This window comes from Patagioenas fasciata, chromosome 3 (assembly GCF_037038585.1).
Source record: "Patagioenas fasciata isolate bPatFas1 chromosome 3, bPatFas1.hap1, whole genome shotgun sequence".
Taxonomy (NCBI): Eukaryota; Metazoa; Chordata; class Aves; order Columbiformes; family Columbidae; genus Patagioenas; species Patagioenas fasciata.
This window is the reverse complement of record NC_092522.1, coordinates 75,893,973-75,915,939: the sequence shown is the minus strand read 5'-3', so window position 1 is coordinate 75,915,939 and position 21,967 is coordinate 75,893,973. Positions and strand designations below refer to the sequence as shown.

Here is a 21,967-nt window from a genome sequence, read left to right as displayed (position 1 = left end):
CTGGGCTGTGGGAATGTCCTGAAGGCACCACCTGAGTGTGGTCTTACGGACTGTGAGAGTGTGTGCCAAGAAGCATCATGCCGTGATGTGCTGCAGTTGGAGAAGCAGAAACATGTGCTTTCACTGCAGATATAACTCCACCAGCAGGGTCTAGTTCCACTACCAATTTTACATTTTAATAGAAATAACCTTAAGAAGTGTAACATTTATTTAACCGCTAGAGTAAAAACAGAACAATAATTCAACATAACTGAACAGAACAATAATGATAAAAAATGCCCTCAGGTATTTTCGTTATTTCTAGTATTCAGTGCTTTTATTACATTTACATAATAGTGTTTATATTACATGTGATCCAAAATATGACAACATGCAGCTGCTATTGCATCATGTTAGGATGCTACATTATGTATGTACCAGAAGAATGATTTTTAGAGAAGAAGCTTGAGCACACTCATATTAAATCCATAAATGAAACTCGTGTGACTTCAGATTTGGTTCTAAACTCCAAAATTACACTGAGGCTCCTTAGCAAAAACATGAACAATTATGATTAGTGTATTTTATGCAAATGAAATTAAACAAAAATGTCATTTGGCCTGAGATTCTGATCTTGTTTTTATCTGCATCTCAGGGTACAGTTAAGAAAGAGCAAGAACTCATACAGTTACATTTAAATAATATGTTCCCTGGAAATATTGATAGACAAAATAAACCATTCTTCATATTAATAAAACTTTCTGTCTCTCTCCAGATGTAATTATTTTCTTCCAAATATCCAATAATGATATGTGACAATCTATTCAGGCATCTCTACAGCTCGCAGGACTATAATGCTCTAGTAAAATGGAAGTCACTGTGAACTATCTTAACATGTTAGTTATATAGCCCCTGTCACTCTTGTATTTGAGAATCCTGTAGTCATTACCATTTTTACAAACACCACATCTCTGATAAGAGAGTTTTGCTTTCATGTTATGCATAAAATTCAGAGCAGTCAAATGATTTTACTCATGGCAGATCTCCTAAATCCTGTGCTAAGTGGTTATTATGTACAGTGTTACTATACCCAGGCTGTAATCCATCATGGTCATGCTAGTGGATCCCACTAAGGAATCCCAGCACAGCTGATATTATTATTCTCTTGAGTCTATATGGTGAGATGTGTCTATTGAAACTAGTCCTTATTTTGCATTCTTCCAAACCTTTTTTTGGTGTCTCAGTGGTATCAAACACTGCAGTTTTGTGATACCGCTATCAAAGTAGACAAAATCCAAAGTTACATTAAGTGCCCCACTCTGGGCAGTTTTGCAGGAAGATCAATCTGTGTACATTTTGTTATCTATTTTGAACTCCTATCTTCTTCTCCATTCCAGAACAGGCTTTCCATAGTTGGTACTGCTTTATTATGAACACGAGTATTTAAAGAAGTCTTGATCATTTCAAGTAATCCACACGTGCTAGTACTGAAATTGAACCAAGACAAAAGAGAAGTTATACAGTAAGTAATTAGCTGCTCTGGGTAGGAAAAAAAAAAAATGAAGTAAAAGCTTGAGCACCACAATAGAAAAGTAAAAGAAAGTTACTTTTCTGCCTAATGGCAAATGGCTGTGTACTGTAATCATGTCAGCCCAAATGTTTGCTGGTTATCTAAGAGAGGTCGTCTGGGTGCAGGTCAGGAAGAAACTTCAAACCCACACTTCACAGCAAGCTATCCTTGCACAACAGCCCTCGGACATAAAGAACAGAGGGCCTCAAACCTCTCAGCAACATCTTTAAGGGAAAGAAAGGCCAGGTAAGGAGGGTTAAGAAAGACTATACTGTGTTGCCAATGTTGGTTTTGTACAGAAAAATCACAAATGGAAGTATGACTAAAGGCACATTAAATGGACAGACTAACAGCATGAGACATTAACGTAATTTTTTTTATTAGTTCCTCTGGCACTACTTCAAAGCAATAAGCAAAAACTCTATTAGCCTCAAGAAATTCTCAGTTGTTTTAGTATTGGTGTTATGAAGACAATGTCATATGAAGTGGTATTGTAGAGTGGAGTGACAGAGTGCCATTGAACTCAATAATTGTTATCAATGGAGTCTGCATCTAAGAACCCTCCCATCATAGCTAATGGTATCATAGGAGCAGAAAGGCAACATGAAGCTCTTTACATACTCAAAGAGGTCTTGTGTAACGACCTCCAGAGAGTTGAAATCAAAGGCACAAAAAGGAATCACTCACTTTCAGTGAGAAAACTCTTAAAAATACTAATCTCTTGTAAGATGCTTGGATGCCAAGATATTCCCTGAAACATTTCAGGAATGATAAATGACAAGTGAATAAATATTGTGTCAAGTGTTAGTCATTTAATACTCTGGAGCAATGTGTCTTTAACAGCATACTGTTGTCACTCTGCTTCTTCAGAGGTACCATATATCTGTCTGTCACTGCAGTGCCTATTAATCACCCAGGAATACTTGGCTTAAGCTGAAGTTTGCCCTAGCAGTACAACAGCAGAGACTGGGTATATTCCTCTTCACACCTATAACAAATATTGTCAACTGGCTTTGTCCTAACGTGAAAAAGGATTGTTTCAGAAGAGGGTGTCTGGGAGTTATTCCTCCTGCAGTGTAACACAAAGATGATTTATAACCATTTAAAATCAAGGTGGTCTGAGGAGTCTTGCAAAATAGGAATTCTCTGGGCCACCTAGTTCTGTTAATGAAATCTCTCTGTTAGATGCTGGGTCTACATAGGAGCAGCTGCTTTACTGTCAATTTATATTGTGCAAATCAGGAATATTACATGAACTACTTTACAACAACGAACTCTGAGGCAGTAGTGTCACTGCCTATAAACAACTGCAAACCACTGTGTAGGACTAAGAATAACTTTTGGGAATAACTCTAAATGATGAGTGTAAATACAGTGAAAGTCATCAGTTTCCAAAGAATGGTTGTTTAAAAAACATAGGTACCATTATGACTTTGAAAGACTATTGTGGCTGTTTCTCAAGGGAAAAAAAAAAAAAAATAGATCATGTTTCAACACATATTTCTCAAATTTCTTAACAAGGGATTTATTATATCTTCCTAGAACTAGTGCTTATAGGCTCATCATGGCTTGCAAAAAATACATTTTAAAATAGAAGTTGTCAGGTAACCTAATCCCAGTCTTCCAAGTCTTCCATGCTGCCCTCCAGAGGCCCTGTGCCCTGAATCCAGCTGAAGGCTGTGAGGATCCAGTTGCACAGGGCTTGCTCACGGATCATTCGGTCTCTCAGTGCATCTGTAATTCACATTTCACACCTCAAAATACAGAACACGATTCAGATGCAAAATCAAGTGTGGAAATGTAACAAACTGCTGCTGAAAACGACTCTGCAATAGCACCTTCATATTTCACCATGTATGCATGCAGCTAGTTTTTCTTTACTGTTATTAAGGATGTGTTATGCCAGGAACACACCACATTGTTAAAATGACCACTAATAAAATCTATGAGCGTTATGTGGCCTTCTCAAATCATTAGACATTATTTTAGCTGTTTATTTTTTCTGATCCATGTGTTTCTATTTTTCTTAATTTAAATAAACCTACATTTTGGGAAGATACTCAGCCTTAAAATGCATAGTATTTGATAGGAATGAGAAAATATAAGAATATATATATAAAGTAGATACACCTGTAGATTATTGTCATATGAACACATTCTTATTAAATTTACATACATATTAAAAAATCTGCCCTTACTATAACCAATAACAATTTTGTCATTGGCACCTGCAAAACCACAATTCCACTTCTTAACATTGTGTTTGTTTCTGCTATGGTATTTGCCAAAACCAGAAAATAAAAATAAATAAAGGAATAGTATGTCTAATTTTTTAGTAAGTATTATGTATACATATCATTTACTTCTAACTTTGGGTTAATTTATATGACAACAAAGTGACAAATTATACTGATATAGCCACAAATTACTAATTAACAGCAAATTACAGTAACATAGTGCAGTCTTCAGTCACACCTGAGTTTGAGTATTGCGAGCTGACATTTGAGCACTGATTAAATTAAGATGGAATAAAGTCATACTGTATGATGCAGTGATCCACTCAAGTGACTGAAGAGAGCAGAGTAAGAAAATTCCAAAGAAAGTCTGAAGTTACAATGTGGACACCTATTTGCTCATGCAAAATCTGCAGAAGCCTTGTTGTTATTATTTATTTGTACCTAAAGGTGTATAAGCCATTTAGATAGCACTGGCTCTCATGTTTAAAAGACTGAACCTCAAAAAGGATACATAGACTACAGAGTCTCCATGCTGGTTAGAGAAGGACATGGATAGTTTTGAGCAATATAATGTGGCCCCCAGCTAAATAAAAAACATTGGGAATCCTCCTTGAGACAAAACAAGAGCTGGTTCTTAATGTTGGACTCAAGCAGAATTCCAGTGCTTTCAATGGGAGTTTTGTCTAAGTAGCGTGCATGGCATTGTTTCAAGAAGGATGGAGGGCAAAAAGGTGAAGACTGTGAAGTGATATCACCCTCCTGCAGAATGGTGTATGCTGTAGAAGACAAAGGGGTATGTATTTGGATCTTACGGTGACTGAATTGTTCCATCAACAGAAGTTTTTATGTTCTGGAGAAGCTGACCCCATCCTCTATATGCATAAAAATTAGTAATAGATTTGAGGGCACATGAGCTTGGTCAGGTTAACCCATTTATTACTGCTGATGTAATAGGGCATCCTAGTCTGTCAGCTGAGGGGATTTTGACGTGTTCTCAAAGCATTCTCTTACTGTGCTTTTGCTTCCTAGTCTTCAGTCTGGATACCCTGCCAGCTTTTTTACATGCATGTCTTTCCTCATCACCACCTTCCCTTTGCCTCAGGACATTTCTGTTTAGATTTAAGATGAACACAGGGAGAGGGAATATATGTATTTTCTATCATCTTTGATTGTATTTTATTTTCTGTAATTATTATAAAAATATCTCAGAGCTCTGTTTTTCATTTATTATTGCTTGTTTGATAAGATGAAGTACTGTATGCTATGAGCTCTTGACTTTTGTGCCATCTGAGATTGAAAATACAATGCTAAGTACATTAAATGTGCACAAAGGGAGTCAAATAGGGTCATGGAAAGTGCCATACATTAATCATACATGTGTGGTATTCCCTTGTTAAATGATACAGTTCAGCTCCACATTTTCTGACAAATGAGGTCAAGATGTTGTTTGCCATTAGAAACTAATTAGAGGAAATTCTTCACGTTTTTTAATGAAGAAAGGCAAACTTCTGGAAATGATAATGTGAAGAAAAGTGAGACTACAGAGAACAAAACCAAATTACTTTTTTCAAATAAAAAGTGTGATTAGTTACAAAGTTCACTTGGCTCACATCCTTGTAATGTCACCAATCAATAAGGTTACTCCATGGATCAAGGTCTTACAGCAATGAGAGATAAGAAGAAAACAATGAGCAAATTATTACTGTTGTCAAATTTTGGTGTTATTTGAGCTATTTTTCTTTAGTATTAAGTATTAGGGGGATCAAATTAAAAAAAAAAAAAAAAGACCTTTCAATGCTTAGCTATTCTAGACAATTATGAAAATCAGGTGGTTTTGACATGTCAGCTTGAGAAAAAAAAAAGTGCATACCTCAGCAGAATTTAAACACGTCTGTGATCAGAGAAGATAATATAAAGCAGGGGTGTCAAACTCATTTTCACCGGGGACCACTACTAATGTCTACTACTTAGTAGTGGCAACTATTCTGACATTTATACAGTCCTAAAATTCCATTCGACTCTTTGAAGGCAACCAACAGTTTGATGTGGCCCCCGGTGAAAATGAGTTTGACACCCCTGGTGTAAAGAGACAGCTCTGCATCTCTGAAGTCCAAAGTGAAACAAGGCAAGATCCAAGACAGAGTCAGGAATGATTCTAGTTTTATGGTGGTCATGCCCATGGAGTTTCGCAGCAGCAGCTGAGGAGCATCAGCGGCTGGCATGCCCCTTATGAAGCCCAGGACAGGTCCAGGAGCCAGAAACTGTCTTTTGCCATCACCTGGGAGAGGGTGACAGGTTGCAAGTGAGTTGGGGGAAAGCATTACACCCCGTGCTTGTCCCTACACCTCAGCCCACTGAGGCAGCCAACCCTTCTGACAAGTATTTTAATCTACTCTCACTTCCAGTCAAAATACACAAAACTCCCATTACAGACACTCTTCCTCTCACGCATTTTTATTTTTTTAAGTAATTTCGTTTTACAGACAATCAAATTGCTTCACAGTGCACCTCTCTTTAGTAAGCAAAAATAACCTAACTTAGTCATGCTATCCTAACAACAACCTTCATCCAAACATGCAAGTAGGGAAGTACCTTCATAGACGTGTTTCTTTTTTTTTTTAAAAAAAAAAAAAGAAATAAGGTAAAAATAATTGTGATTATTAGTACTTTCTTGGGCAGGTGACATATTTTTGTTTCCTTCAAAGCAAGTATTTAATATGGATGCTTAATGCAGTAATAAAAATGACCTTAATTTTTATGTATTTTTGAAAAAGATTTTGAACACTTTATAAGAGTGTAGGATAGTCCTTAATTATATTTGCCATGACAAAAGAGGGTTGTTCAGGTAGACTTTGCATGTGCATAAGTATGTCTTTCATAGATGCCCTGGCTGATAAGAAGCATGAGCATACTCCTCACCCATCATCAGAAAACTCCCACAGGAGCTCTCATAAATGGTCACACCATGGGAGAAACTTCAGTTAGAGGTTACTCCTCTTTAGACACCAAAAAACAAGAGACAGAAATCTGTAGGGAATCAGGCTCTTTAGCTTTCATACTCACAGAACATCTTTATTGTCTTGTCTTGCCTTTTCATTTTCCTTATAAAAGCAAATTGTATATTTCTCTCACATATTTCTCATTACTACTTGCCCCAGATCTTTGATTATGTCCCACACTTAAACCATTTCTTCAAGAGATAGCTGTCATTGCCCTTCATGTCCATTATTTGGAGCATTGTTTGGAAAAAGATTGCCCAGAAGACAAAGAGAAGAACAGAGTGACCTGCAGTCATTTCTACATATATCTGAGCACAGTAGCTCTTCTAGCTCTTCCAAACCAGGTTTTAATTCCGCTGACCAAAAATCTACCAAAAAGTCATGAGGAAGGCAAGATGAGCACACACATGGAAAAAGAACTTCGTATCTCTGCATTGTTGCCCTAGGAATAAGTAGTACACTTTTGTCACTCATTTGCAGCAGTCGTCCAGCTTACTGCCCTTCAGTTCATATTACGGAGCAATCTCAGAGCACAATAAATAGTCACCTCTCAAACATAACTAAACCAAAAAGTTGTACTTCAGAGCATTGAATAACACTCCAGCTAGAGTGAGTTTTCAGTCTATAGGAGCAGAAAACAACTACACTATCTAGCATGATGCGAATTTTACGTAAGCAAGAAGTTCCAAAACATCTTTGCAGTTACAGCCTCATCCTTATTTCAGCAATAAACAAGTTGAAGTATGTTACATGATGTGACTGGTGTTTTGTATCAGTAGTATTTATAAAAGCCTTTTTCTTTTAGAATTTGCTGGTAACTACCCTGTTCTCCCTCCCTGTCTCTGAAGAGGTGGAGTCATCTGTCATCCTTCACGTATGAAAGCACAGCCACCAACTGTGAGAAGTAAAATTGCTTGAATATCGCAGACAAAATCTCCAGTATTCACTCATTATTTAGGTCAATCATATGTGCATTTGAAGCTAAGGACTGATAAGAGGGAAATTGTTCAGGTTCAATGTCGTTGCACAAACTTCCTTTCCTGCTTCTTTTTCATCAAGCCATTAAACAAATTCTTAAGAAAATGGCTACTAAAACAACATTTTCCTGTTAGCTTGCAGTATCCCCTGGAGGTCAGGGTAATTCTGGCTGTGTGTCTATGACTACCTTTGACCATACATGACTGAGGACCCAAAAACCCTAGGCTACATCTCAACTAGCTAAGCAAGTATGGCCAGGGCACAGCTCAACCGTTACTACATGAGCTTTTAAATCACTAGCATGATCCCTGGGCACAGTTTCAACCTAAGCCAACTACAGCACTCCTATACCATTTCTTGTAGAGAAGTGGGAGATAACACAGGCCAGGACCCTTCCTGTTAGGCAGTTTGAATGCAATCACCCTGTTCTGGGAAGCTGACAGAGATTAGCTATGGCAATGTGAAATGTGTCAAGCAAACTGACTTCAGAACTGATGGACAGTGCCTGATCTGTTTTAGTTACTAGTGTAGATGTTGCTGGCCTCTGTTTTTTACAGGAAAAAGTACAAAATTAGGTTTTGCATTTTAGTTTCTTTCATCAGAGAATTGTTCTGACCTATTTGTGGCAATAAAGTAGCAGAAAATTCTGGCAGACAGTTTACTGTAAGTATGAGCACAGAATCCTGTCAATAGTAGAAAAGATATCTAAAATTTTTAGGAAACTCAACTCAAATGTAGTTTTCTTCAACTTCCATATTACAGATAGGTAGGCAATGTCATGTAGCCAAAGTCTATTTCTTTTCTTTTTTTAAGTACAGCTCCTCTGGGTTAAGTGTATTTTTCTCCCAAATCTGTCCATATGTATGCAACAGTTAATTAAAGCTTTGTCCAGTGAAAAATCTGCCCATGTCCTCGGGTACTTATTACTACTAGTTTGAATGGAAACAAACTGTTCATTGTAGGGTGGACAGAGAATTCTTAGAACCAGCTTCAGTTGATCTAATAGCCTGAGCATGAAAGCATTTGTGAGGGGACCGAATACTGAATAGTAAGGGTGACAAAGACCGTCAGCTTTTGGACCTAACTATCCAGAAGACCGCACAGAATGTATGAGGTGGAAAATTTAAAAAAAAGTTAAATTTTTAAATTCACAGGACATTTTTGTGGAAGTGCCAAAGAGCATTTTGACCTGTCTCTGCTTTATTTCTCTGGTAAAATAAGTAGCACTGGACAAAATCCCTGGTGCTGTCAACCCCTACTAATGACAAGTCTTCAGTTTCTAATTAAACCCCCTATACTTTTTTACAGTGTACGTTTCAAGATTTTATCTGCATAAAATACAGTCAATTCTATTCTACTTGTGATGAGAACAACATGAATAAAAGGAAAATGCAGATAATCAAAATCATACAGTAATCCATTTGTAAGAACATATTTAAAACCTTCAGCTTTGTCAGACAGGTGAGTAGACTTCTGTAAAAAGCTGGAACAGTTTTAAAACAACAATGAGAAAGATGTTATGTGCTGTACATCACACAGTTTGTTGTGAGACAAGCAGAACATATCTATGGGTAACTCTGCTTCATGAATCAGGAAACTTGTGTGTCATTCTCTTCCAGCAATCCTAGCAAGACAAAAAATGGGTCCAGGGATCTTCTTTGTCTTTTTTTTCTTCCCATCTTCAGTGGGCCTGAGGCTTCTTCCAGAAGAAGAAAGGCTTCAGCAGTCAACTCAGCCATAGCATCACCTGCATAGATCCCTGTGCCAGCCAGGGCACCCCATGAGGTAAGACATGCCTGCCTAAAGACAGTGCTGACACTAGGGCTCCAGACAGAAGCTGTGTGGAATTACCCATCTCCTTGTTACAGGGACATGAGTTACTGTGGTAGGTATGACTTTCTGCCAGCCTAATGAGGCTGGCAAAGGTTTTCTCAGGAAAAAAAAAAAAACAAAAAAACAACTGCCTATGGTGTTGAAAGGAGATCTTCTTTCATCACAGCTGCATGGGCTGGTGAAGTAGCCAGGAGTTTTATGCACTCTGCCTTGTGGCTAGTCCAGACCTACTGTCAAGAGTGGGCTTCCTTTTACAACCAAGGTTTTCAGAGCTGGTAAAGCCAAAGGTAAGAATAGGAAATAAACAAAGACAGAATTTTCTCCTGGAGAGGAGTGGAAACATGTTTCTATTCATTAAACATAATGCCTTTTAATTTACCACCAAAAAGCCTTTTCAGTCTCTCTTGAGTTTGGATTTTGAGCTCATGCATGCTAGGTGGAGTGAAAAACACTGAGGAGGGTGGTTATGGAGTTATGGTTTCAAAGGTAACAAATCCTGTATTTTTTACACATTACAGGGCTTTCTAGCCTTCCTCCAAATTGAAAGGAATTTCACAAGGGCTTCCAGGACATTAGTCTGTGATGGAGATACACGGCATTTCAGGATACGTGTCCTGGGAGAAAGTAAGTGTCCTCAGATGTTTGTTGAAAGCAGCAGGTTTATGGTTAAGTAGCAGTTGGAACAGGCTTTAAAAAGACAGGCACATACACAAAAAAAAAAAAATTCTAGGAAGGAACAAAGTCTTATTCACTTATGACAAAAACAGATCACTTGGAGTTTTTCATAACAGATGTAATATCAACCATGGTGTCCTGGCCAGTTTTCAATTCAGGTAATTACAAAATACCTAACTAAATGTTCCCTCAGGTTCAAAAGTATTATTTACTACTAAATTTAAATTTATTAATAGTATTGTTATGTCCTTTCATGCAGCTGCTGCAGTCTGTTTTAGAAATCAACAATGTTTTCAACTAATTCAGTTGTGTATGATATTTATAAAGCACTTTCCTATTTCTTACAAAAGGCATCATGAAAATCCATAGTCTGGAAATGGGAAGATAAAATACAGCAAGGAAATCTGAGAGAATAATAATTTAATTCTCTCACATGCTGTCTGGTCAAAGACTATTGTAAAAATATCTGAAATTTACAGAAACAGTTTGGTCAAAGTTACATGCTTGGTGGAAACAAGGTGCATATAAAGAATTTCGATTTTTTTTTTTCCACTACACTTTACACGTGCACTTAAGTCTGTAGATTTTATACTGGCAGAATTGAGCTCAAAAGCACTCTTAAAATATTCACCAAAGCAATAAACTGTACATAGAACATAATTTTGAAATCTTCAGAGCCAAATCTAGTCTTTCCATTTCAAGCTTATTTCTGTCCTCAAATGTTGGCATAGTAATGCGATCTCAGTGGTTTCAATCCATCTCAGACTGAAAGGCATCAAAGAAAGTAGCTTGAAATCAGAGACCTTACTTCCCCAGTCTCCCCTACATTCAAATACAACAGAAACTATTTTCAGAAGGCCTTTACAGACCCACTGACATTTAACAAGGAATTGTAGTCCATGTTCAGAGCAAAGTTTTCCTCTAATGACACTAAAGACCTCAAGCAGGATACTCTGCACTCCCTACACATGAAGATACGACTCTACTATTTCACATAAGCAAAGAAGTGTAACATAATCAAGGACAAAGAAAATTGTATATTGAGTGATTGTGGCACAAACATATAGTTATAGTTACAATTGCATCTCAACATGGGACAATGTGTCATATTAGTAAGTGCCCTCGCTGAAGCTCCCTTGCTCTCTCCTTCAGGAGTAAGCCAACAGTTGAATGTGATCCAAGAGGATCAACCAAATGATCACATACTTTAAGAAATATATAACTTCCATGCATCATCAAGGATGCTACTTTATTGCTCCTATTAGCCAAAGCAAACAGAACAAAGCTGAAGGTTGAATTCTGCTTTCTCAGTTGAATATACTCATAGATGTAAAACATCTTGGAGATGTTCATTGTGGTGTTTATCTGTTCCACTGCTGAGGAATTAACAGAGGTTTGGGGTTTTTTCCAAGCTCAAAAAACAAACCAAACCAAACAAACAAACAAAACAAATCCTCTGGTAATAATATTTGCCCATATATTTATTATTTTTAGTGCTTTTCCAAAATTACTTATCCCTTCAAGCACCACCTATCATTCTCAAAAGGAGTCCACTATCCTAAAAGGAAAAAGAGCTGGTATGTTTGTTCTGATTTTCCACTGCTTGTACAGAGACATAGAGGTAATCCAAATGAAAGAGATAAAACGTTGCTGCCCTAACTTGTTGGCACTTTTCCATGTGTGTTTTTTACAACCACATATATTTCACTGACAGCAGAGAATCAGACCAAACATAATCCACAGTCCACTTCTGCAAGATGTGGTAGATGGATCTAACAGCTCATTCCTGAAAGAAAGTGCAGATCCTACCTCCTCCCACACGTGTTTTCCATGTACTATCCTGGCTATGCAGTACTGCCACTCACCTTTTGCTGACCACTATGCTCTTCAGATGCCACCATCCATCAATTCACCTCCATGACTTGGAAGAAAATAATAAGAAAGCTGGATAATTCTCTTTTGAATTGACTGGCTGAATTGACTCAAGAAAAGATGTAAAGGGTGAGACTAAGCACTGAGGACAGGACTGTGAGAGGGAAGAACGAGAAAGGAAGACACAGAATGGGGAGGAGGAGGGAGTGAGACCTTCTTCTGTGGCAGCAGCAAGATGTTAGGTCAGCATTGCTGCTTGTTGGCTTGCAACCTTTACCGTCGCAGCACCAAATAATCAGTTACGCCAAATTGTTAGATGCAAAAGGAAGACAGGGCCAAAAATGTTCTTCCCAGGCACTTAGAAAAGTGAGTGCTCCCTGAAAAGCAAAGGCACGTACTTAGTTAATACTTTACAGAATTGGGATCTAATCCATTTTGGCTGATGGGGTTTGAGAGGGAAGATTGTTTCTCCTCTTAAGTTAAGTAACTGTTAACAACATTCCTTCTGCTGAGACATTAAAATTTACATGATTTATGACCAGCACATGGTGTTACTATTTGCAAACAAAATAATTTCTAAACTAGAGATTAGCCTGATCCAGTTTAAGACCATAACTCTTTTGGAGCTACACATTCCTAAATATTAAACTTTTCTTTGCATTTTTATTTTCTTTTCACTTATCCTCAGCATTGAGCAAAGGAATTAACTTACTCAAATAAGGCAGTAGGAGGTTTTGGTAGAACATAACTTTGTTACTCATTGTATTAATCACTTGATCAAATCATTTGCAAGACAGACCTCTTGATAAAATACTGTTTACTTACCACTGCACTGAAAACAGCTGGGTCCCAATCACTGCAGGGTTGATTCAGCCATCCAGCCTCCAAGGAAAGATAAATTAGCTTTGAGGTAATTTGGAAAAGACACCCCAAAACTAAAGTTCTTTGGAATTTAGCAATCAGCTTTTATGAAAATGGAAACATATGCTCTGCAATTCATCTGGGATTTGAAGTCACTGCCAAAATGCTGCAGAGATAACTTTACTTGGAGGCACTAGGACAGTCTTGGCACTGCCCATTTGTTACTTGTAGACAAGATCAACTCTCACTCATTGGTAAGGTTCATATACATTAAGGGTTAAGCCAGCCTGAATTTTTGCAAATGTAAAGCTGGCTACCTCTTACAACTCAGTCATATTTTACCTCTACACAATAAATAAGCTTGTCGAAAGAATCACATGGCTGTTTTGTTTCCTTAGGCCCCTGAAGACAGCCTCTCCAAAGCCCTGCTGAACTCCTGCAGGCAGCACAGGTCCTGCAGGCACAGACTGCTTGGCTGCAGGCAGGTTAGTGGTGGCTTGGGCAAGGCAGAGCTGGGCTGGTGTGTCGAGCGGCACGGGAAGAGGTGGGAGAGGAAGCAGCAAATGCTGGAGGATGGCTTAGAGAAAGAGGGTGTTGGGAGTGGGAGAGCAGAAGAGAAGAGAAGTACACATAGGGTTACTGTATACTTGACTTAACACTGTAGAGATGATTCATTTTCTGATGGTATAAATATAGTAAATTAATTCACTGTGTGACTCTGACACACTACTATTACTATCATTATTATTGTTATTGCTACTGTTGTTATTATTCTTTCAATTTTATTGCAGTCATAATTTCCATATCATTCTTATTTATGTCCCTATGTTTTGAGGTGAAATCACATTAACAGTGTGCCAGTGAGGTGTGCAACATGACAACTAACTCAAGTCTGGAGGGCTAGAGACAGACCAAGTGTCACTGTTTGGATCACAGCACCTAACATCAGTTTCTGAGGATATTGCTTTACAAAACAGATCCAAGACTTTCAGCAAGGCTGTGAGGTCCACAGGAGGGAGGAGGGCAGAGGGCAGAATTTGTCTCCCCATTCACTCCTCTGACCCACCCAAAGAAAGAAGGACAGGCTTTGCCCTGCACAGAGAGGGGCAGCACCAATGAAATCTTCATTAGCAGATTCTGTTAAGATTTCCTCCCCATCTCTGACAGCAGGTGCCTTCAGCATATGGTCAGAGAGGTCTGCAATGGCTAAGGCAGCACTAGACTTACAAGCCACTTCTGAAACTTTAGGTCAATGGGTTGCCTAAAGCTACAGTGAGCCAGCAGACTAACAGTCGTTATTCCCAGGTCAGTTTGCAGTATTCAAGGCTAAAGACAGTGATGTGTGAAAACTCACTGCCAACCAAAAAGTGTGATACAGAAAAGGAGGAAAAAAAATGTCAGCTGGTGTTAGCTTTTAGCATATAATGCTCTGAGGCCATTGGCTTGCTTTGACTCCTCATTTTTGCTATATCAAGAGAGTAAAAAAAAAGCATTCACAGAAATTTTACTGAGATGTTATCACTCTTCTTTTTTTGAGAGAGAGTGTTGACGAGGTGACATCTTTCAGTCCCTCCAGCCATGTTTCAGATTATACAAATCAGCATCATTCTGTTACACTGATAAAGCCAGGAGGATCACATTGAACAACAGGCTTCAGTCTTCTGTTGGAAGTGCTGAAAATCTTCCTTTATGCCTTCTAAAAATATTTCATGATGCTCGATTTAGTATTTTCTAGGTGACCAAATCAGGAAGAGTAAAACTCTGTGATGTTTCCTAAGACAGTTTACCGATGGATATAGCTGTATTTTTTCATATCATGTCAGCTGTCAGACATTTAATTTGATAATTCAGAGGAATGTAGTGCTAAAACTGCTTGACCCTACCACTTTGGCTGCCAGATCACAGCTTAAAGGAGAGAAAGCAAATGTGATGTGGACATTGCAAACTTTCAGTATCAGCCTGCATGGTAAAAGACTTTTCTTCTGAGCTAGACTTGTCTATTCCTGTTATTGACAGATGTTCATGGACACTTTGTGAGTTTCTGTGTACTAAAATCTCACTGCAGTCTTCTATCATAATTCCCACTAGGCTCCTGGCAGTAAGTACACTTTAAACAAAATCAGAAACAGGAATTACCCATTTATCAGAAAGCTGCTTATGTCAAGAGCAAAGAAATATTCAAGTTCGTGTGCTGCAACTAAGGGGCAAATGAGCAATTTGTTTAATTCGTCTGTGTCTTCAGACATGCCAACCACCCTCACCATGACCAGCAAAGGACACTTAGAGGTGCTGATTAACACTGTTAAAATAAATACAAATTGACCATTACACTGCACAGAGATATCTATCCCCTAAATAACCTGATCTTTCATACTCTAATTGACAGTAGTTAAATCACTCCCAGAGATTAAATTTTTGAAAGGAACTTTTACTTTTTCTTGCTTAAATTCCTACCCAAATATAAACTGGCCTCCTTTGGTTGATTTGCAGTAAATAAAATCAAGTTATTGCATTCAAAACCACAATACATACTAAAAGCAGTTTTGGAGTGACAGAAAAGTGAATCAAAAAACAAAAATGTACTTTAATCTTACCTCACCTGTCCTGCTGAAATACTGTACTATGTTCAATTAGCCCACATCATCTGTAATTTAATTTCTTGTGCGAGAGATTTGACACTTACTTCCACTGTTACAGTCTCTGCTGAATGGTAGAGACTACCTACACTAAGTTTGCCTGAATGAAATCAACCTATACAGAGCCTTTCAAGTGGATTGTATATGAGTTATGATTGCAGCATTGTTTATTCCAGTTAATAAGAATTTCTCAAAGTTTTTTTAAAAATAGTCATTTTCAGAGAGCTTAGTGTCTTTGGAACATCCACAAACAGAACCAAAAGCAGAGATGTAAACTAAGATGCTTTGTCCAAGGTAACTCAACTACTCATAAAACCCTGATGATTTTACTCTGGGCTAATGGGATTATATAACTAGAACTACTTCATATCGCTTTAGGACAAAGCACATACAGATACATAATATTTTTTCATTTATGACAACACCTTCTTGTTTTCACCCACCTGAATTTTAAAAACTAGTATTCCCAAATATAAGACTGATGTGTCCAAACCCAGGTGCTTCTGTTTTCTTGTTTATCGAGACAAGGAAATTTCCTTTGAAGGCAGCTGCTCAGTGAACCTGCAGGGCTTACTCTAAAAACTGGTCTAATTTTATCTCCTTTCAGAGATATAAAGATTGAGCTATAAGCCCTTCTCTTTCAAAGCATTGCCCAAGGCCCAGGAACACACGGTCCCTCAATAATCACTAGAAATTAGGCAGCTGAAACTCCATGCGGTATTTTCAGCCTTCTTTCAGCTAAGTGACCCATCTTAAAAGAACATATAATTTCACTGAAGCCTTCTCAGCTGGGAGAATATTGTGAAAGCCAATGACAACAGATAAAAATATCAGGTATCCAGACACCTTCTGAGAAGCACTATGGGAAAAATATGCTTGAATTACCTCTGAGATTTTTGTCTTAATAAATATCTGCAATCAATAAGAGCAAATGGTCCAGGATGCGATCATTTATTTTATCACAGTAAGGATATAATTTACACTAAGAGGTAAGATGCTTAGATCAAAGCCCATTAAAATTTCAGTTCCCTGAGTATAACAGTAGCTTTGGGTCATTGTTCTTTATTGGCAAGGAGAGGGAGAATTAGATAAAAAGAATATGATAATAGATTTCCTAGATTCATAGATAAATAAAGCCAAAAAGGATTGATGTAGTCTGATTTCCTAAGCAACATAGGCCAAATGTTTTCTCTGAATTACTTTTTTTTTTTTTTTAACTGGAGCATATGCTTGAAAAAACAACCAGCCTTGATTCACCACTTAAGACCTTGTGAGTTATATCCATACTGTATAAAAAGGGGGCTATGTCAAATCTAACTACGTTCTTCTTTTCTAAACTGGAAAAGCCCTTTACTATCAGCTTTTCAACCCTTCATAACTAACAAAGTGTAGGGAAGATACTCTTAGCCTCTCTTGGACATTCTATCTGGGTTGAACAACATGAGCATTTAATATAAGGCAGATTATCCAGTCCTTTAATAACGTCTATGGTTTCAATGCATCTCCATATGTCTGTCTGTCACCTTAGCACCCAGTTTGGGTGCTCATCCACTCTACATTCAAAAAAGTCCTGTTTATACATACAAAAATGGCACAAGCCTTTTGGATGCAAAATTTCACTGGCAGATTCCAGAAGACAGAAGTTGCGTTTTTATTCTGTATCTCTGTGGCATCACATAACCCTTGCTGAAGGCAGGTGTTCCTAAGTGCTAAATTAATTAATATTAATATCAATTAATTCGTATTAGCAAAACCAAATATCTTATTTTGCTGATCATAATTTTTTTGTCCTTTCCAGATTCTTCTTATAGATAAGATGTATCTGCTTTCTTGCTACCATATTTTCTTATTTGACCTGACTAAGACATACTTACTTATGTTTTTCGGCAACTTGTAAGCTCAATCATTGTTTTTTCCTTCCAGATTCTTTGTAAAAACATTAAATATTGTAGGAAAAACAGTGATCTCTTCAGAACCCTGCATCTGTTCATTGATGGATCCTTGTTTACAGTTATATTCTGAGATTTGGTATGCCTCCAAATTTTAGTTCCTTTAATACATGTCATGTTCATTTTATTTTATATAGGTTTTAATGCAAAAAGCAGTACAACATCACTCAAACATTTTACAGAAATCTGTTAGATCGATACTATTATCTATATCAAGTGAACTAGCCTAAGCAGTAACAACATGCTTTACTTTCTATATTCCATGTGTTGATTGGTACTAGTTTAATTATTTTTCACTACCTTCTCCTTAATGGAGACTCAGACTGTCCATTCAATTTTTCTGTCCTAGACTGACAAATGGCTAGAGCACCAGGATTAAGGTAATCTAAGTACTTGCTTTGTTTTTTTGGAAGATTTTCACACTTACTCCTCGGAAGGTTCCCAGGTCTTTTCCAAAGTCAAACCAGATATGAACAGCTCTTCCAAGAGCTCCTTTAAGCTCTTCTTATAAACATGTCATCTGGACACATGGATTTAAAATTGTAACAGTTACTGTTTAACACCTTCTGGTTACTCAAATGGAAGCCATTTTATTAATTTGGCTGGAAGCCACCCAGTGCATATAACATTTGCTTTTGCACACTGCAGAGAAATCTGCGCTATGGTTTAGTCTTGGGTTTGGATACCATCATTTCTGGGCTTATCCTGGTCCAGTGCCTCCAGCAGGTTGCCATATCATTGACCTTCAACTGTGCACTTCAGTAACACAACTGAAGAAAACTTTTGAACCATTAATGCTTGTCCTAACCAGGCAATTCTACAGATCAGATGCAATAAGCCGCAACTAACAGCACCTGGGCTTAATTGGAAATGTCTTATGGCAGTGAACTGGGGTAAGATTAGCAAGGCAAAATTCCCTGCTACTAAAGACTTGGCCTACCACCTATACTGGAAAGGGTAAACAACAGGAAATTATTGAAATAATAAAGAAAATCAGAAGATTCAAGTCTTTTACTGGTTACAAAACCACAGTGGTTTAAAAGTAGTAGTATATGAAAATCTGTCATTATGAAGAATAACATTGCAATGAAAATGTTCAAGGTTACTCCGGTCACTTTTGGTGTCTGCCATGGAGCTCTAGTATGGGTGTGATACACAAGAACTATCCACAGCGACTGAATACTGCAAAAGGCACCACATTTTTTTAGTGCTGTGAATCCATTGTACAAGCTCCAGGTGAGCAACCATCATCTCTACCCTCAAAAAGCACAGCCTGCCAAAAGCATCTTACAATTTGCTATGTAGTGTCTTGAGCACAGGAAGGATCTTCATTAGACAGAGCAGCTACTCTGTATGAGGGTGAGGGATGTATCTTAAAAATAATGGAAGAGTTCACATTTCTTGCATTTTTAAGCATTTGCAAGTAGAAGTCACAGAAATTATTCTCATTTCTCTCAGTGGAGTGGTCTGGCCTGCTTGCTCCTATGGACTGTCCTGCAAAACCTGGTACACGGAAAAGTATTGCTTGTTTCCCTTTAACCCTATGCAATTTAGTCAAAACCATGCTTTTCCTTCCTTCCTTCCTTCCTTCCTTCCTTCCTTCCTTCCTTCCTTCCTTCCTTCCTTCCTTCCTTCCTTCCTTCCTTCCTTCCTCCCTTCCTTCCTTCCTCCCTTCCTCCCTTCCTCCCTTCCTCCCTTCCTCCCTTCCTCCCTTCCTCCCTTCCTCCCTCCCTTCCTCCCTTCCTCCCTTCCTCCCTTCCTCCCTTCCTCCCTTCCTCCCTTCCTCCCTTCCTCCCTTCCTTTCTTTCTTTCCCATTTCCTTGCTTATGTTCTCTCCTCCCAGTAATGACCCAGTGTTTAGCTGGGGAAGACAGGAGGTGTGGGGGCAGGACTGTGTTAATGCCCTAATTAAGTCTGTAGTTAGCTGATGGGAAAATCGTTGTCAGGAGAGCTGATAACAAGCATAAACATGACAAGCTTGTTTTGAAAAGTCATCCTGTCACTCTGTTTACTTATGCTACTGCATGCAGCTCCAAGCTACTGTCATATATGTTTATATTGATCCATCTGCATCACTTCCCCCCCACACTTTTTTTTTTTTTATTTAAGGAATATAGATAAAAGCTTCACACATCTTGTATTTCAGGGGGTCACAGGGAGTGTCCACAGTAGAAGCATATATTCACTGAATTAAGGAAAAATAGAGAATATGGAAGAGAAGGATCTGAAAAGGTGAGGAACTTCATACATCAGTTTTCATTTTCTGAATGACTTAAAGATGCCTTTGTCCATGCTTAATCTTACTGTGATATTTAAGTAATTTGTTGGAATAATGTTAAATACATGAGAAGCGTATTTTACATATATTTTCAATAGAGAGCTGAAAGGGTTATAAAATATAAGGAAAAGTAGTAGTGTATATAAAATATGTCACAGTGTCTCTACCACAGCATACGCTGTGAGTGCAGTATTTCTCTCACAACTGAAACTGCAGCGTTGTATGTGGTTCATTCCTGTGACAGCCCATAAGCCTTCATGAACTGTTCAAATTATTGTCTCTATAAAGGAGTCCTTCAGACCATTTAAGCTGTGGCATACAGTTTAAGATTTTTACTTTGAAGAAACCTGGCTTGATTTCCCAGAGTTAGAGACTTGCTACAGCATGAAAATTGAGACAAATGATGAAGCTGTATACTCCTGAGCAATTCAGCATCAACACACTCCTTTCCTGTCTTCAGATAATCGCAGAAGTGACAATGTAAGGCTGAATACATGTCTCTGGAACTGGAAAGAGGTTTGTATTGCAGTAGTTTCACATGATTTTTCTTTGGCTTAGGCGAAAGGAGTCAAGTTTCCAGTTAAAACATTCATTGCCTTCTGGTTGCTGTTTCCTCTCTTAACCACAGATGACTCATTACAGGTAAGTAAAGTTTCAAATCAAGCTTTAATTATTTAGCTGACACAGGAGGAGTATGATTTGTCATTGTCCATCCAAAATAAAGTAAGTTCAACTACATTAACCTTTTTTTTCCAGTGGATGGAGTTTTAGCAGAAGTCATTTTGTTTAAGGCATGTAAAGAAATAATTCCAACAGCTAAGGAAAAAAGATTAATCACAGACTACCTAGTAAGAATTCTTTATTAAAAAAAAATCTTGCTATGGACCTAGATTTTTAATTTCACTCTATCTCATGGGTCCTTAGGAGCGATTAAACTCTTGAACTTCCTCAAGGGTCTTCTGTCACCTGGAGGAACACCTCAGTGAAATTTATTTAATCTTACTTAGCCATCAAACAAGTAGGTGCCTTGGCTGAGCTAGTCATCCAGAGACCCTCTTCACTAGCTTGTGAAAAGAGACAGACCCCTCAAAAGGGTTTGTACTCAGCCCCTTCTGACTTAGACACCCATTTTAGGTTGGTATGAACTTCCTTCTGGAAGGGCTCACCCCCTTCCCTGACTACACACAGAATCTGCAAGTTTAGACAGGAAGACTCAGGTTGTCAGCTGAGTCAAATGAGATTAATGTCATCCTGTTTTCTGGGAGCAGGACCAGGCTTTCATCCTGTATATGTGTTAGCTACCAGAAAGCACCGAGCATATTTAACGTTTATTAAGAAATGTCCATAACACTAAGCAGATTTTCTGTGTGAATCATTGTCTTTATCCACTTGTCTTAAATGTAGTACTTATACAGATACCAAAGTGCCTCATCTTCTCTGGCACTTGTGTTCACCGTACTTCCTGGGTAGGAAAGGACATCTACTTATATTTTGCAAACAGCAGATACTAAGAAACAGAGAGACTGAGGTTCAAGTCTACAAAATGGACTTGAGCACTAAAACTGCTCCATGGCACTGCACCTCACTTTTAGGTACTTGGCTCCTGTGCAAAATGTACATCTCCAAGTTCGAATGTGCTTTGCTTACAGTCACACAGGGAGCTTCTGGTAGAAGACAGAATTGAGGTCTTTCAAATCTTAGCCTTTAAAAGCATCCTAATAACCAAATTTTCAGTCTTTCCTTTTTTGAAGTGGGCATGCTAGTATGCAGTGGCACTGAGTGACTTCACCCCTAAATTCATGTTACACTTAGCTATGTGCAGATAAATGGCTAAGTCCTGCCACCCCAGAACAAGCCCATCCATACATGAAGTAGCTAAACATCATTTGGCAGTTCTTTTCTTCACTACAGCTGGAGCTCTTATTTCAGTAATCTTTCCTTTCTCACCTTCAACCGAGTCCATCCACAATTTAAACTTCTTCCATCAGTAATAAAAAAACAGTGACACATCTTCTCTCTAGCAATGTAGAAATACAAATAAAGTTATAATGCATCATAAGGGCATTGTCAGATGTGCAGTCACCTGCAGCAGTCACTACA

General features: G+C 38.1%; 1 long non-coding RNA gene across 1 annotated transcript; it reads left to right on the top strand.

The window, feature by feature from the left end:
- The first annotated feature begins 13,409 nt into the window (after positions 1 to 13,409).
- LOC139827741 (uncharacterized) lies at positions 13,410 to 20,510 on the top strand. The gene is made up of 3 exons (XR_011738661.1): positions 13,410 to 13,489; positions 19,736 to 19,821; positions 20,426 to 20,510. It is a non-coding gene; the product is annotated as an uncharacterized lncRNA (long non-coding RNA).
- Positions 20,511 to 21,967: the final 1,457 nt, after the last annotated feature.